The sequence below is a fragment of the Ursus americanus genome, chromosome 9 (genome assembly GCF_024610735.1).
Source record: "Ursus americanus isolate L20-20 chromosome 9, mUrsAme1.1.p, whole genome shotgun sequence".
NCBI classification, from domain to species: domain Eukaryota; kingdom Metazoa; phylum Chordata; class Mammalia; order Carnivora; family Ursidae; genus Ursus; species Ursus americanus.
In genome coordinates, this window is record NC_142135.1 from 14,138,293 (window position 1) to 14,153,740 (window position 15,448).

A 15,448-nucleotide genomic window follows, 5' to 3' on the forward strand; every position below is an offset into this window, starting at 1 on the left:
CTCATGAGCACACAGGTAATGAGAGGCAAATTAAGTCCTCTGATTCCAGTAGAACACTCTCTGTCTTAATGCACACCTGTCTGCCAAGTTAAAGGTCAGTCCTTTCTGGGTTTTGTTTGTTACCTGGCTGTGAAGGTGTTAGTACCTGAGGCCTCTTTAAGGAACTTTGTCTTTGGAACAGTCTCCCCTGGGCTCCTGCGTCTCCGGCATGTGTATTTGGGGAGAATACCTGAGCGTGAAAAATAGTATTAACCAGGAGTTTTGATAAAATGGAGTTTTCAGGGGTGAATTGCAATTTAAATAGCTGAAGAATTCCATTTACTTCCAGCAATGTATTCTGAATGCTCCCTCTGGCCCAGCTCAAAAGGAACAGACAGTCATGTCCCGCAGAAAGTAATGGAATTTTTATTTTTGTCTTAGAAGTGCCTTGAAATCAGCAATCTCAAGGCTGGCAATGGGCCTTCTGTGAAGACATCATCAGAAAGAATAGCAGAAGGTTCTGAAGGTAGTCAGCCATGGATCAAACTCATTCTCACTTCAATTGAATGGTTTTGCAAATGGTAGAAGAAATTAACCATTTAAGACCAGCTTTCCCACCTTCCCATACTTAATCTCCTTATCCAGTGTGTCCAATCAAACCTTTAGTTCCAATTCAAACCTTTTAATTATTCTGTGTTTTTCCATTGTAATGCAAATGGTACCTGTGGCCTTCATCAGTCAATCCTTCAATTGTTTGAGGACAGCAGAGCTGGGATGTTGGTTCCCTTTCCAGATTCCCTTTACTTGGTCCCCACACAAATTCCCCAGCTGCTGTGAGAGGATAGTTCTCACCTTTCCACAAAGGCCATCCCCACTGCCTCAAAGTAGCAATGACTAACGGGTGTATTTCATGCTCCAGACCTCCCTATGCAATCAGGCTGAAGGGAGATCCTGCTGAGACCACATCCTTGCTTAGCCTCCTCCCCTGCCCATCCTGCTTCCTGCATTCCCTCTCTTTTGAGGGCCCTCCCCAGTCATTGAACCTGCCTTCACCCAAATCACTGTCTTGGGAGCTGCTTCGATGTCACTGACCTAAGACATAGTAACAAAGTTCTGCTGTGCCCTTCCTCTAAGTTCAAAATAAGATCATATCCAGCAATTAAAGGCCTTGCTATAAAGAAATATTGGATAGTCCCACTTGTCCTCCCAACCTCAGTTTTCTGGAATGAAGCCACGGATATAGAAAAGGCCTTTGAGTAACCGATCTAGATACTGTAAAATAAAAGGTGATCTGTACCTTCGTCGTTAAAAAGAAAGTGCAGTTTTGGTGCCTGACAGATACACAAGGCAGAGTAAGCCTTGACCTCTCCAAATCTGCCTGGAATGCAGGGCTCAGCCCACACACCTCTCAGTGTTGCTGGAAAGACAAATGGAACAATATATTAAATGAGTTAGTTTATATCTCAGGGCTTCGAAAAACCAGAGGTTTTATCCTTAGGGTCTTGTGTGACAGGAAGCATGCTATTTTAATCTGGGTGCAGGCCAATTTCTGTTTCAAAGCTGAGCCTGAGAGCAAGCAGATCCTTTTTCTTACACACAAAAACAAAAACTCACCGGCTCCAAGGGAAACAAAAATGAACTTTGATGTTTCCAACCACACTGAGTCCCATTTGGAGAGGAAGGGGATGGATCACTAAACTGGGGGAGAACACGAGGGCCTGCTGTGCAGGTGTGGTGAGGTGGGCACAGGCGGTAAGATGGGGTGGGCATTGTCCTGGGCTCCTGTCAGTCTGCTGAGCCCAAGGAGCTGGGTCAGCCCCATTTCAACAGAGGAGAGGTGGCCAGCGTGGGAGGTGGCCTATATCAGCATTGGTTACATCTGGGGGGGCGAGAGCTCTGTGGAGGTATGTCTTATTCTTAATTTTATGCAAGTTTGAAATATTTAAAAATAAAATGTAAAAGAAAAGTAAAGGTAACAATGGACTAAATGAGAATGATTAAACCCCCACTGTGAAATGAACTAAGTATGGTATAATTCACATTACCCTTAACTCAAATTAGTGCATACCCACCGTATGATTGTGTGAGTCAATTTATATACATAGATGTATATATCTCTATGTATTTTTCACATAACGCATATAATCACACATGATTTTGACTGAATCTTCTTACCTGGCATCTGCCCAGGTCAGTAAATGAGCAAATGCTTGAATCCTGTGTCTCCTTTGCAGTTGCCTGCTTCTCCCAGGTTCCAGGATAGCCCTGTGGCCTGCGTTCTCTGACAGGTGCAAGAAAAGCTGTGAACTTGTAGTTTGTCCAGCTGTTTTGGTTGTTGTTGTAATGGTGAGAGCGATGTACTTTCCAGTTCTGTACATCTCTGAGCTGAAACCAGAGTCTTTGCATTGAAATTGTGAATCTAAAACTGTGCCTGGTTTAGAAAGCATTCCTCGTATGTTTAAAACCATTGACGTTGTTTAATTTCCTTTTCTCGGTTACTAGTGAAGTTGAACATCTGTTCTGCTCTTCATCAGTCATTCCTAGCCCCTCTCTGCCCCAGAGCCAGTGTGGTCCTAGATCTGCTCTCGGGAGTCCTGGGGAGGAAGGTGCTGGGGGTGCTGGACAGGGAGGAAGCTGTGGTAGGGTGATTTTGGGAGGTAAAAGAATTGAGATAGGTGGTTCCTAATTCCAATTACCATCTCTTTCCTTAGGGTTTGCTCCTCTCTGGGGCTCAAATCTCCTTGCAACATTACCCTTTATTCCTCCATGACCTGTCCTCCCCAGGGTAATTCATTTTAACTAGTCCTCCTTTCTCACTCATCCCACCCACAGAGACTCAAGCCAGAAGACAAGAACTTCAAAACTGGAGTCTGGCCCTCTTTTGGAGCAAGCACCATCTCAGGCAGAGGGAAGGAGGTGGTTTCCAGCAGGGTCCCAGGGAGAAGACATCGCCTTCAGGTTAGTCTCATTCAAAGAGAGTTTAATCAAGAGACTACTGAGGTCATATGCGGGTATAAGGAAACCCTGAAGGAAGAAGCAATACCAAGGCTGATAAGAACAAGGTTCCCTTATTACCCCCCAGGTCCAAGGGAAAGAGGGACAGAGTGGTATACGGAACAGAAACAGAGAGGGCCCGAGAAAGCTGCCTGACTTAAGCAAGACTCAAGGAGGAAGGAGTTCCCCTGACTCTCCTCCCTCTTCTGCTGGTATTTAGAATTGGCCAAAGCCTATGAGAAACCAAGTGGCAAAGGGGCCCATTAATGGATTCATTCACGTCAGCCTCCTGGGGCACAGAGAAGGATAGAGAGTGGATCGGGGGTGGGTGGTTTAATAGAACATGTCTGGCAGAAAGACCATGGGGACCACATCTCGTTGAGTGTTCATAGGGCAATCTAAGACTCCTTGAATTAAATGCCAAATGCTGTATAATGATAATTATTTTGCTCTGATAATTCAGTCACTACTTTGAGTCACCCTGTAAGGAGTTTATTAACTCCCGACAAACCAAGGCAGAGAATGATTAATTATTTCCTCCAAGTCACTAGGTAGAAAGACGAGTGAGAAAAAGTTTCTAAGACTCCAAAGTCCTTGCTTACCACACCTACACTCAATGAATTTATTCTACCCTCTCCTGGGGCACTCCCTCGGAGCCAGACTCTTCTCCCTCAGCCTCCTGAGGAACCTTTCTGACCTGGTTCCTTGCCTTCCATTCCTCTCCCAAAATGGACTGAGTAGTGCACTGATCACAGCATGAAGAAATGGATTTGAGTCCAGGCCCTAACAGGCAGGACCAGGCCAGGGGGAATGCCTGCAGGGGAGCAGGGCGTGTGGTGGACAGACAGAGCCAGGGAACCCTGACCAGGGAACTGGCAGAAAGGGACACACAGAGAGCAGATGCAGACTTTCACCTGTAGCCTGGAGGTCAGCCCCAGAGGAAAAGAGGTAAGGAATGCAAAGATTGTAAGTGAGGTTGGCACAGCTCCTTAAGAAATGGGTGAAAGATGAGAGTGACATTGCTTTAGTCCAATCAGAGCAGCCAATGTTTGCACAGTGCTTTAGGGGTTAAGGCAAATTCCCAAATATTCCAGTAAATAGTTGCCTAGGCTGTGGGCTTCCTGAGGATGATGGCTCCTCACTGTGGTATCCCTACAACCTGCTACAACCCAGCATGGCGTCCAGCACATTGTAGCCACTATCTGCAAATCCATCGGCTAAATGAGTCATTGGAAACAGAGTAAATAATGAACCCCTGAGGGGTTTGGGAGCCAATAATGTCAGGAACATAATTCGGGTGCTGTTGATTTTTGAGTGAAGTGGGAGTCCTTGGGGAGGCCGTCTAGTCTTTGGGAGCCTTAGTGTGCTCCTGTATGAAATGACAACTCAAAATTCCTACATTTGCAGGTTTGCTGGGAAGTTGTACACACACACACACACACACACACACACACACACACACACACTCACACATACCCTCAAAACCACTCTTGGATCTAACAAGGTCACCATGATAATGAGGGAGCAGCTTCCCTTGGGGTTCCTCTATCGTTTCGCTACCTCCATTATTTGAACAAATTTGTTTCTAGATAGTTCCATCTAAACAACAAATAGGTCTTAAGCTTCCCAGTTGAGAAAAAAAGCAGCAGGGAAAGCTGTGCAGATAGCAAGGTGACCTCTGTTATTAAATCAACACAATAGTACAGGCTCCTCAGCCCACTTATAACTGTTATGGAGGGAGATTTAAAAGCCACCCCCCTCATCTTCCCTGAGGTGAAAGAGCTCATGGCAAGGGCTTGCTGAGCCTTCCTAAGCCAGGGTAACACTGGGCCATGAGATGGGTGCTTAAATGGTTCATCTCTGGGTTAGTTGTGATTTTTTTTTCTTCTTTATCTTCTTTTTTTTCCTTTTCTTTTTCCAGTCCACTTTTCTCAGCCTGTAAAAGTGAGACTCTTTTTGCCTTCATGGTTCTCATCATGAGAGTTCCATACCTTTGCTCTTGTTCCCATACCTCCCACCCCTCGTTCCACCAAAGGCATTATGTTTAGCGGTAAAATTGGTTAAGATGGCATTTTACAGAAAAGATGGCAGACTAACCCCCCCACCCCCCGCCCCGGGCTCTCTGTATCAGCTCCCTCACGGACACCCACCTGTGGTCTGAAAAGGAGGCTGCAGGCAGGGGCTCTCCCTGACTTCTGATCACTGTATTTCTAATGTGTGCTCATCAGTCTCCTCTGAAGCCTGGGTGGTAAGGGAGGAGAGAGGATGCAGGAATCAGGGGCCATGAAATATAAGGCATCTAGCAGCTTCCCATCAAGGAGTTAGCTAAACATTTAAAAAAAAAAAAAAAACGTTTTCATAAAATTCATCAGCTAAGAAAGGTTCTTGGTCCATGAGCATTATGACCATCCATATAACATGAATCACAGTCATGAATCCAAGCTGGACTTCAAGCAAATGTACCTGAAAAGTGCAGCACTCGTAAGCATTGCTTTCTGCTGCAAGGAAGAGCAGGAGGAAGTCTCAGTCGAGTCCTTCCCATACAGCACCCTGCAGTAGCATTCACCCAACTGACCTTGTCCCCTCTCCTCCTGCCCTCCTTGGAAGAGACACCACTTTGGATTCCTTGATCCTCTTGTTCTTACTGATACTGGGAGGGTGCCTGACAAGGAGGTACTCCTTTACTTCCGTGAGGACAGGAATCTGAGCCCCGAGTTCACGGATCTGCAAAGGTCTATAGAGAGTGTTCATGAACCTTCTGATACTTCTACAGATTTTGTCTCTATGTCTTCTGTGGCCTTCTTTTTTTTGAGAAAAAATTCCAAATCTTTCAGGAGAGTCCCATGGCTATGCATGTCCTCCAAAACATTAAGAACCACTGACCTGGAGGGTTAGCTGAAACATTCCGTTAACTTTGCACAGTATATTTTAGGTAGAAATCAGAGGGGGAGAAGAACTCCCTTTCTCCTTGGCTTATAGGAGTCTCACTCCTTACCCAGAGGTCATCGAAAGACCTGTGTGCAGAGGCAGTGAGCACAGCGAAGGAGTAGTGGTGGTTGAAGCTGTGTTGTCACCAAGACTCTGATACCAGCTGGCTTTCTGAACCTGTGTGGTCTCCACACTAACCATCAAGTTGTTAAAGAAGGATACTCCCTCTCCATCCCCTGCCACACAGAGACAGCCAGGAAGGGACGTGTTGATTACACAGAAGCTTCGATGGCTTTTGGGTATTCACACAAATGTGCTTTCACAAGCACACCCTCACTCAACGTTTGCTGAGTGTGCAAAATCTCGGAGTGAATTCTTCTTCTTCTTCTTCTTCTTCTTCTTCTTCTTCTTCTTCTTCTTCTTCTCTCTCTCTCTCTCTCTCTCTCTCTCTCTTTTTAGAGAGAGAGTAGGGCAGAAGGAGAGGGAGAGAGAGAATCTCAAGCAGGTTCCATGCCCAGTGAGGAGCCCGAGCCCAACATGGGGCTCAATATCACAACCCTGAGATCATGACGTGAGCTGAAATCAAGAGTCAGACGCTTAAACAACTGGGCCACCCAGGTGCCCCAGGGAGTGAGTCTCCTTAAAGTCTCAAGGTCTGTGTCCTGCATGTGAATTTTGATAGGTTTCTTATTGCCCCAACCTCATTTTGTCATCCATTCAATCCAGGCGAGTTTGTTCACCTAACCCGTCTTTAAAGGATGTAATAGTTAAATGGTAGAGTTGGTGAACCACTAAACAGGGGGTGGGGCGGGGGGAGAAGCCTAAAAGAACATAGAAACCTGGGTATTCTAGTCTTAATGGAAAGAATGTGATTGTTCTGCAAGGACAACCATGACCAAAAAGCAGGGCAGACTGTTTCCAGGGAGAAGAAACTAACAGGTAAGGTGGGATTTGTGGAAAGTGGGTTTGGAAACCAGAGTCCAAGTACTTCGTATGTTGCTCTAAGAATTTGAAGACAATGACGTGGCTCTGCTATGCAAGGGAGCCAATTGGTGGTACGGATTTGGACCAGATGTCAGTTCAGTGGTCATAGTGAAAGACTGTGTGGACCCTTTGTATTTCACTTTTAGCCTTCTGGATACCAACCTGGCCACTCAGGAGCCTGGGGTCCCCTAAAAACAGACCCCTGGACCGAAGCTTACTAGGGGCAACCACTCTTGTGCATTAACCCTTCAGAATGTGACTACTTGTGTTATTAACTTGCACGTGTAACATATACATTGAAATCTTTAATAATACTACTACTATTCATAGGATGTAGTATGCCAGGTTATGTCAGTTATTTTTCACCAATACTCTGCAAAATAAACATAATAGCTTTGTTGGAAATAGGTTGGACCTGGTCGATACAATCAGGAAATAGTTTTTCTTTTCTCCCTATCGCCTTCAAACTCATTTGCCTCTTCCTTCCCCTGACGGCATATCAGGGATGGTCTATAGCTTCTCGGTCACTTGCAAGTATTAAAATGTCCAATCCAATGTAAATCAAAATGTAATCTCATATCCAGTTTAGAGCGTCTTTCCCTCTGCCCAGCTCAGGCATGTCTGGATGCTCTGATACCAGTAAAGGCATGGGGCCTTTGATCTGTTCTTCAGCAATCTTTGCTCCATTTCTTACCTGCCTCACCTAATAGCTGATGGATTTTCCAAGGTTAGGCTGGTGAGAAGGATGAGAGATGCTTTTCATGGTGGTGAACCCTTTTCATGGTATTCTCTTAGCTGTCGAACGCCCTACAAATGGTAGGATCCAGATGTTGGCTCATCCACGTGGCATCTTTCATCAGGGACACTGGCTTCACAATGCACTGGACTAACCTCTTGTGACTTCTCTCAGTTTCTGCACCTCATGGCACCCCAGTCCACTTGAGCAGATATGTGAAGCTATCTGCTTTCCGTGGTATTCACCTGGCCCCAGGAAAACGCACACATACTTGTTTTGCCATCCTGGGCTGCTTTAACGAGCCCCATCCTCCATCTTCTCCAGGCAAGTGCTAGGTACTAGTCTCTTAGCAACTAATGACAGCAGAACATATTTGAAGATCGCCCGAGAACTCCACGAGACTATAGAGCCTGGGACTTGTCCCTGCATCTCCACATCCCACAAGCATCCAGTCTGCCTTCTTGCAACAAATCCTCTCTCCAAGATCGATTATCCTAGATGTCCTTATTTTGCTATGGGTGAGTGGAGGCAACTTCATACCCAATACTACTAGGCTTTTTGGATGAATTCCTTCTCTCTGAGACAGCTTCAGCCTTCCTATAAGGAAGCTGTTGGGAATGTTGATTTGGATACAAACCAGACATTCTCCTGGATAGGGGTCTAGCTCCTGTCTTTAGAACGCATGGCTACTTAGCTTTTTTCCCGGCTTTGGGATCTCAGCCAAAGTTTAGTCCTATTGAACATTGGCCATTATCTTTTGCCCACAAGGAATTGAACTTCTAAGAGATTTGTTGCCAAATGCCAGAGGTTACTCAACTTATAAGAGCGGAAGTCAGATTTGAACCCTGATCTGTCCTTCTCCCTGCTCAGTCTTCCCCGTACTTCACAGCCTTCTGCTTAACCAAAATTGCCTAGGACCAGGAGGAAGGGATTATACTTGGTCCCACTTTACAAATAAACAAAGGATCTAAAAGTTTAAGACTTGCCCAAGATCATGCTATGGACTAGTCAAGGTTCCAGCAGGAAACAGGTGGCTCACACAAAGGAGACCGCTTCAGAACAGTTTAATAAAGGATTATTTAAAAGGTGTGGGCAGCATTAGGAAGCCACAAGGGTAGTGCAGGGTTCCAGGACTAGTTAGCAGCAGGACTGTTACCCATAGGACTAAAAGGAAGAGGGAAGTAGAGAACTGTCTTGAGGGCCACTTTGAGAGAGACCTCAGGTTGTAGGACACAACAGGTCCTAAGTCGCAGCTCAGGAAGGAAGTTGCCCTGCCTGCCTCTCCTCTCTGCCTCCAAGCTCCTCTGGGGGCCAAACCCATTCAGGAGCCAGAGGGTACTGGCACCTGTTGAAGTTGTCCCTACACATGGGTCTCCCAGAGCAAGGGGATTTAGGGTGGAGAATAGATCTGGCCCACTCAGCTAGTAATGGCAGAGCTGAGGTTTGAGCACGTGTCTGCCTACCCCAAACCCTTTGCCACATTTAGTGGCCTCTGTGTTTATCTCATGATGTGCCTGTGACAATTTGTCTGCACTGTAAATCCTCTCAGGGCAGGGATTTTGTCTTACTGTGTTTATAATTACTGCCATCCCAAGATATCCAGTAAGAGTTTGTTGACTGCATCAGTGGGTATAGGAGCAGGCTATAGATAAGCTTGAAACACAAGAGGACAGTATGAGTAGAGGGAGAGAAATGGTATGCATTGCAGGAACTCTGTGTATAGGTATTTAAATGAGATAATGTCTACAAAACCATGTATACATACAATTTCTTATTACATATTTTGTAGACATTGTCTCATTTGAACTTCACATCAACTTTTGGATTATCACCCCTTGATGAATCCCACAGGTTTATTTGTGTAATGATAGTAGTTGATAGGGTATGAGCTCAGGCCACCTGGCTTATAAAACCAGTACTCTTTCAAGTTCCTCTCCACTGAGTATAATATGGTGAGATAATAGCATAACCATGGCTTGTTCTCAGTCTCTCTGTCTGTTTATCTCTCTTTTCCTTCTGCCATTGATTCATTGCAGAAATCAAGTCATCTGTCTTTTAGTATCTCCCACTTTCTGGATGTGTGTTCATTTCCATATAGTTTCATCTAACCTCTTCTTCTTTCTCTTGCCCTTTTCCTATAAGTGAGCCCTTGAAGATTGATTTGATTGAGATTCAGATTTTTTTTTTTTTTTGGCAAGAACACTAGTGGTGCTTCATGAATGTCTCATACTACACACGTCAGGATACACACAAAGCCTGACTACCCCACCTTTCCTGAGACCAAGATGAATTGGTGGATTGGGGTGATTTGCACAATTTTAATTGTCATTATTAATAACTGGTGTTATAAAGTGAAGTATCAGCAATGTAACAGGCACCCTGCTTGACATCACATGTATGTTATCCTGTTGAGTCCACACAAAGACTTCATGAGAAAGGTATTCATTCTCATGTTTATTTTTTAGTGGGAAAACTGAGGCTCAGAGGTAAAGTGGGTTACCTGAAGTCATACAACTAGCGAGTGACAGAGACAGGATATGGATTCAGGTCTGATGGACTCTGGAGTCTATGTTCTGAACAACAAGGTGACATTATCTGTGGTTTTATTTCTTTTCAGTGCATTCTCACAGACCCACTCCTAGAGATTTTGATTCTTGTTCCTTTAATAGATTGTCTGTGTCAGAGTAATTTAGACCTTTAGCTTTAGAGCTAGTGTTGGGAAAAGGGCCAAAGAGGGACGCCACTTCAGTGACAACTAGACCACAGGAGAAGGAAGGAAAAGATAACAGGTTATGGAGCAAGGCACTTAGAACAGGTGGCAGTAGGCAGCAAAGTTCAATAAAGCAATCTATTGAGATCCTTTTAATTGTACTTTATAAAATCGCAATCCAAAGTAGCTTAAGGAAAAAGGATCATTGATTTAATCAGATCACCAAACTATGGAAAGGCCAGAGGTAGACTGACCTCAGGAATCACTGGACCCGAGTACCAGAATTCCATTGATTGTTCTCTTCATCTCTCAGCTCTGCTTCTTCATGCATGCTGGTTCCCTGGGTGGGGGGGGGGGGGCGCCTGGCTGTCTCCACCTGGCAGGAAACATGTCTACAAGCAGCTTATCCTTACAATTAACTCCATGACCAGAGAGGAGGGAGGAATTTCTCTTCTTAACCCAGTGGGAACAATCCCAGGGAAAGACTCTGACTGACTGGGCTTGGACCAGTCAGTATGGCCAGGAAAGGGGAGTCTCCCATTGGCTGATGTGGGTCACATGTCCCTTCTATGACCACAAGGCAGATCCATTACTATAAGAAAGGAAAGAATCACACAGATGATGACACTTCTGGGAGGATTGTGAGCTGGGGAGTCGCCCCAGCCTCCATTTTCTTTTTTCTTTTTTACTGAGGTATAATTGACGTATGACATTATATTAGTTTCAGGCACATAACATGAGGATTTGATATTTGTATATATTGTGAAATGGTCACCACAGTAAGTCTAGTTGCCACCTGTCCCCATACAAAGTTTCGCATTTTTTTTTTCTTGTGATGAGTCTGTCTTCCATATATTCTTATTATGAACAAGTGACAACAGGTGATATTCAGAAGCAGGCTCTGGGTGGTTGAAAGGAACAAACGTAGGTGGTTGGAAATGGATGTTAATTAAATACTCACATATTCTATGTAATATTCCAAGTGCTACATGGTAGCTCATTTATTCTTCACAATAATACCATGAACTCAACATTTTATTCTCATTTTTTAGAAGATTTATTTACTTATTTGAGAGAGAGAGCATGGGGGTGAGGAGCAGAGGAAGAGAAAAGCTCAAGCAGACTCTGCAGGGAGCTCATTGTGGGGCCCAATGTCAAGAACCTGAGATCATGACCTGAGCCAAAACCAAGTCTGACTCTCAACTGACTGTGCTACCCAGGTGCCCCATTCTCTCACTTTTTTTTTTTTTTTAAGGAGTGAACAGAGGTTCACAGAAGTTAGTGGTTTGCCCAAGATCAATGTTTGTAAATACAAAGTCAAGACTTAAATCCAAATTTTTATGGCTCTAATGCGTATACTCTTTCCTTGGGATCAGATATCCTTCTGTACTGGAGGGACCGAGGGAGGACAGAGGGATAATATCCAGCTACAGAAATTCTTCAGGTAAAATAGATGCGAATCATCAAAATGAGGCAGGACCCAATTTATGTTATAGGTCCTCTGGCCAGAGCAGAATCAAAATCTTGGCTGATGCATTATGGAATACAAACTGTTTTTTTAACACATTAACCCAAACTGAGGGACATTCTACAAAATATCTGATCCATATTCCTCAATGCGTCAAGGTCATCAGAAACAAGGAAAGACTGTGATACTGTCACAGACCAATGGGTGCTAAAGAGACATGGCAACTGAGTACAATCCCAGATTGGGTCTCAGAACAGATAAAAAGATCATTCATGGAGAAATTGGTGAAATACAAATAAACGCTGGAGTTTCATTAAAAATAATGGACCAGTGTTGGTTTCTTAGCTTTCATAATATACCATGATAATGTCAGATATTAATGATGGTGGACATGAGGTGAGGGGCATATGGGTACTCTCTATACAATCTTTACAAGTGTTCTAAAAATTTAAGATTATTCCAAAATTAAAAGTTTGTTAGAACAAAACTCTGTGTGTGTGTGTGTGTGCACACGCGTGTCTGTGTCTTTATTTTCCTGAGTAAAACCATGATCAGTTGCAGAGCCTGGGGCAACCTGCAGGTGGGGGAGCTCCTGACACAGGGTTTTATGGAGTAAATGTTTGTGTCCCCCCCAAATTCATATGTTAAAGATTTACTGCTCAATGTGATGGTATTTGGAGGTGGTGCCTTTGGGAAGTAATTAAGTTTAGATGAGGTCATGAGGATGAGGCCCCTGTGATGACATTAGCATCCTTCTAACAAGAGGAGGGGAGCCACAGCTCACTCACCCTCCAGCACGTAAAGACACTGAGAGAAAACAGTCATCTGCAAGCTAGGAAGAGAGCTCTCACCAAAAACCAAATCCACCAGCGCCTTGATCTGGGACTTCACAGCCTCCAGAACTGTAAGAAATCAATGTTTGTTGTTTAAGCTACCTGGTCTGTGGTATGTTGTTATAGCAGCCCAGGCAGACCAAGACACAGAGGATGACACCCTTTGTTAAGGGTGGCAAGCAAAAGAAATAATGCCTTAAAATGAAACAATGAGATACCACCTCGCACCAGTCAGAATGGCTAAAATTAACAAGACAGGAACCAACAGATGTTGGCAAGGATGCAGAGAAAGGGGATCCCTCTTACCCTGCTGGTGGGAATGTAAGCTGGTACAGCCACTCTGGAAAACGGTATGGAGGTTCCTCAAGAAGTTAAAAATAAAGCTACCCTGTGACCCAGCAATTGCTCTACTGGGTATTTACCCCAAAGATACAAATGTAGTGATCTGAAGGGACACCTGCACCCCAGTGTTCATAGCAGCAGTGTCCACAATAGCCAAACTGTGGAAGGAGCTGAGATGTCCATCGACAGATGAAGAATAAAGAAGATGTGGTTCATATATACAATGGGATATTACTCAGCCATCAGAAAGGATGAATACTTACCATTTTCATTGACATGGATGGAACTAGAGGGTATTATGCTGAGCAAAATAAGTCAATCAGAGAAAGACATTTATCATTTGGTTTCACTCATATGTGAAATATAAGAAGCAGTGCAGAGGATCATAGGGGAAGGGAGGGAAAACTGAATGGGAAGTCATCAGAGAGGGAGAAAAATCATGACATTCTCAACTATAGGAAACAAACTGAGGGTTGCTGGAGGGGAGGTGGGTGGGGGAAAGGGGTCATTGGGTGACAGGCATTAAGGAGGGCACATGATATGATGAACACTGGATGTTATATGCAACTGATCATTTATTGAACACTACATCTGAAACTAATGATGTGTTGTTTAATTTAATTTACATTAAAAAATGGAATTGCAGTAATGTGAGGGAATTGGTAATGGCCGATGTTTACTTGAATCTCTAGTCCCACCCAGGCAAATTTTTCTTCTCCAGATGCCCTGTTAACATGCTCTCAGTTCAGACGAAGAGGTTGCCAAAGCTCGCTTACTTCTGTGCCACGTCTGAGTCACTAATCCAGGGCTGTTCCCCAAACAGTGATGATGACACATGTGCAGCCCCTGAAGAATTGCCAGCTCCCCCTGAGCACTGGTCATCTCAGTTTCTGTCCATGGTTTCAGTGATTCTCTTGGTTTGCAATCAGCACAGGCCACAGAGAGACTTGCTAATTTCTAATGGTGCCTCATCTCAAATGTACTGCTTTGATGACTTACTCAAAATGAAGAATGTCCTCCCCATTACCGTCTTTGCAGATGATAAAACTGCACAATCCACTGAGAATATTATGGATCCTTGCTCCTGCCAATGGTGTCTCATTTTTCACATGTTTTCCTTAACCAGCTGGAGGAGGGGAGTTAAAAAGAGAGTATGGTGTGGTGGACTTGACTCCATTCGAGAGAAGAGTTGAGATTCTGAGGGTGCGCCCAATTGACCCTTCTCTTTTTAGGGTAGGACAGAGGATTGTGCATAAAGTTCATAAATACACAGATTTCAGAGTTGAAAGCAGGGTGACAGACATTCCTAGTTTGTCCATGACTGAAGAGTTTCCAGGCATGCGAGACTTTCAGAGTGATTACTGGGACAGTTCCAGGCAAACTCGGATGGTTGATCATCCATATGGAAGGGACCATAAAGCAATCTTCTCAGACAGAAGACTCCAAAATATATTCTCTCCTCTGGGGGTTCTGACTAGATAAATATTCAAAGAGGTTCATACATGGCAAATGTGTTGTCAGGAAGCAATGGGTGTAATTGACAGAGATGGATTTGGGCTGGACGGTGGGGAGAGAGGAAGCTCATCTGGCAGACTCGTAGTCGGAGCACCTGGGTGCAAATACAAGCCCTCTTGCGTAAGAGCTGAGAAAACTTAGGTACACGAGTTGTCGGTTCTACTTCAGTTCCTTCATCTGCAAAATGGGAATGGTATTTAGTACCTCCCTCATATGTTTGCCTTGAGATTAAAATTCAGGAACTCAGGTAAAGTTCTTAATATTCTGCTTAGCATAGAGGATGTGCTAACTAAATACCACCTTTCATTATTGCTCTCAATACTATTCGCAGTCTGGATTCTTATTCCTAGCTCTGCCAGTGACCAGCCACATGGCTCTGGTAATTGCAGCTTCCTTATCTGTAAATGGGGAAAATGACACCACCTTACTGAGCGGTCACATGGGGTTAGTGAGATAAAGCAAGTGTGCAATCCATGTGTGGATTGCTTTCTCATTTCCTGAGTGGTCCAGGCTCTCATTTTCTTGTCTCATATTTAGCTCCATTAGGGCAGTAGAAAAACGACAGGATTTCTAGACTCTCCTTTTTCTTCCTTTTTCTTTCTTCCTTCTTCCTTCTTCCTTCCCACCCCCCTCCCATCTGCCCTTTCTCTGCCTTCTGTTTTGCCAGGACTCTTCTCATTCTTGATATTCTCCATCTCTCAGCCCTTGCAGTAGAGACTGCCCTGTGTTCTTCAAAGGTGGTTTTCTCTTGTACCAGACCCATAATTAGAGTACATTTCCCAGGGTCCTTTGCAATAAGGTGTCACTATGGGACAGAGTTTATCCATTGGTTTATGGGTACAAGTGGTGAATACCTGATGACTTGGCCCATAAAAACCTCCCACAGACAATCCTCTCTCTCTTCCCTGCACTGCTGACTCATTGTTGAAGTCCATGGACTGTTGATGGTGTTGAAGCCG

The 15,448-nt window shown here is 44.4% G+C and overlaps 1 protein-coding gene across 16 annotated transcripts in view; it reads left to right on the forward strand.

Moving 5' to 3' along the window:
• The window catches only part of LRATD2 (LRAT domain containing 2), a 338,474-nt gene that overhangs the window by 23,064 nt on the left and 299,962 nt on the right, over positions 1-15,448 (forward strand). For all 16 annotated transcript variants that reach the window (XR_015725702.1, XR_015725689.1, XR_015725691.1 and 13 more), the window contains one exon: positions 2,812-2,937. The gene's annotated coding sequence lies outside the window, so the exon portion shown is untranslated. The remainder of the gene's footprint in view (positions 1-2,811; positions 2,938-15,448) is intronic.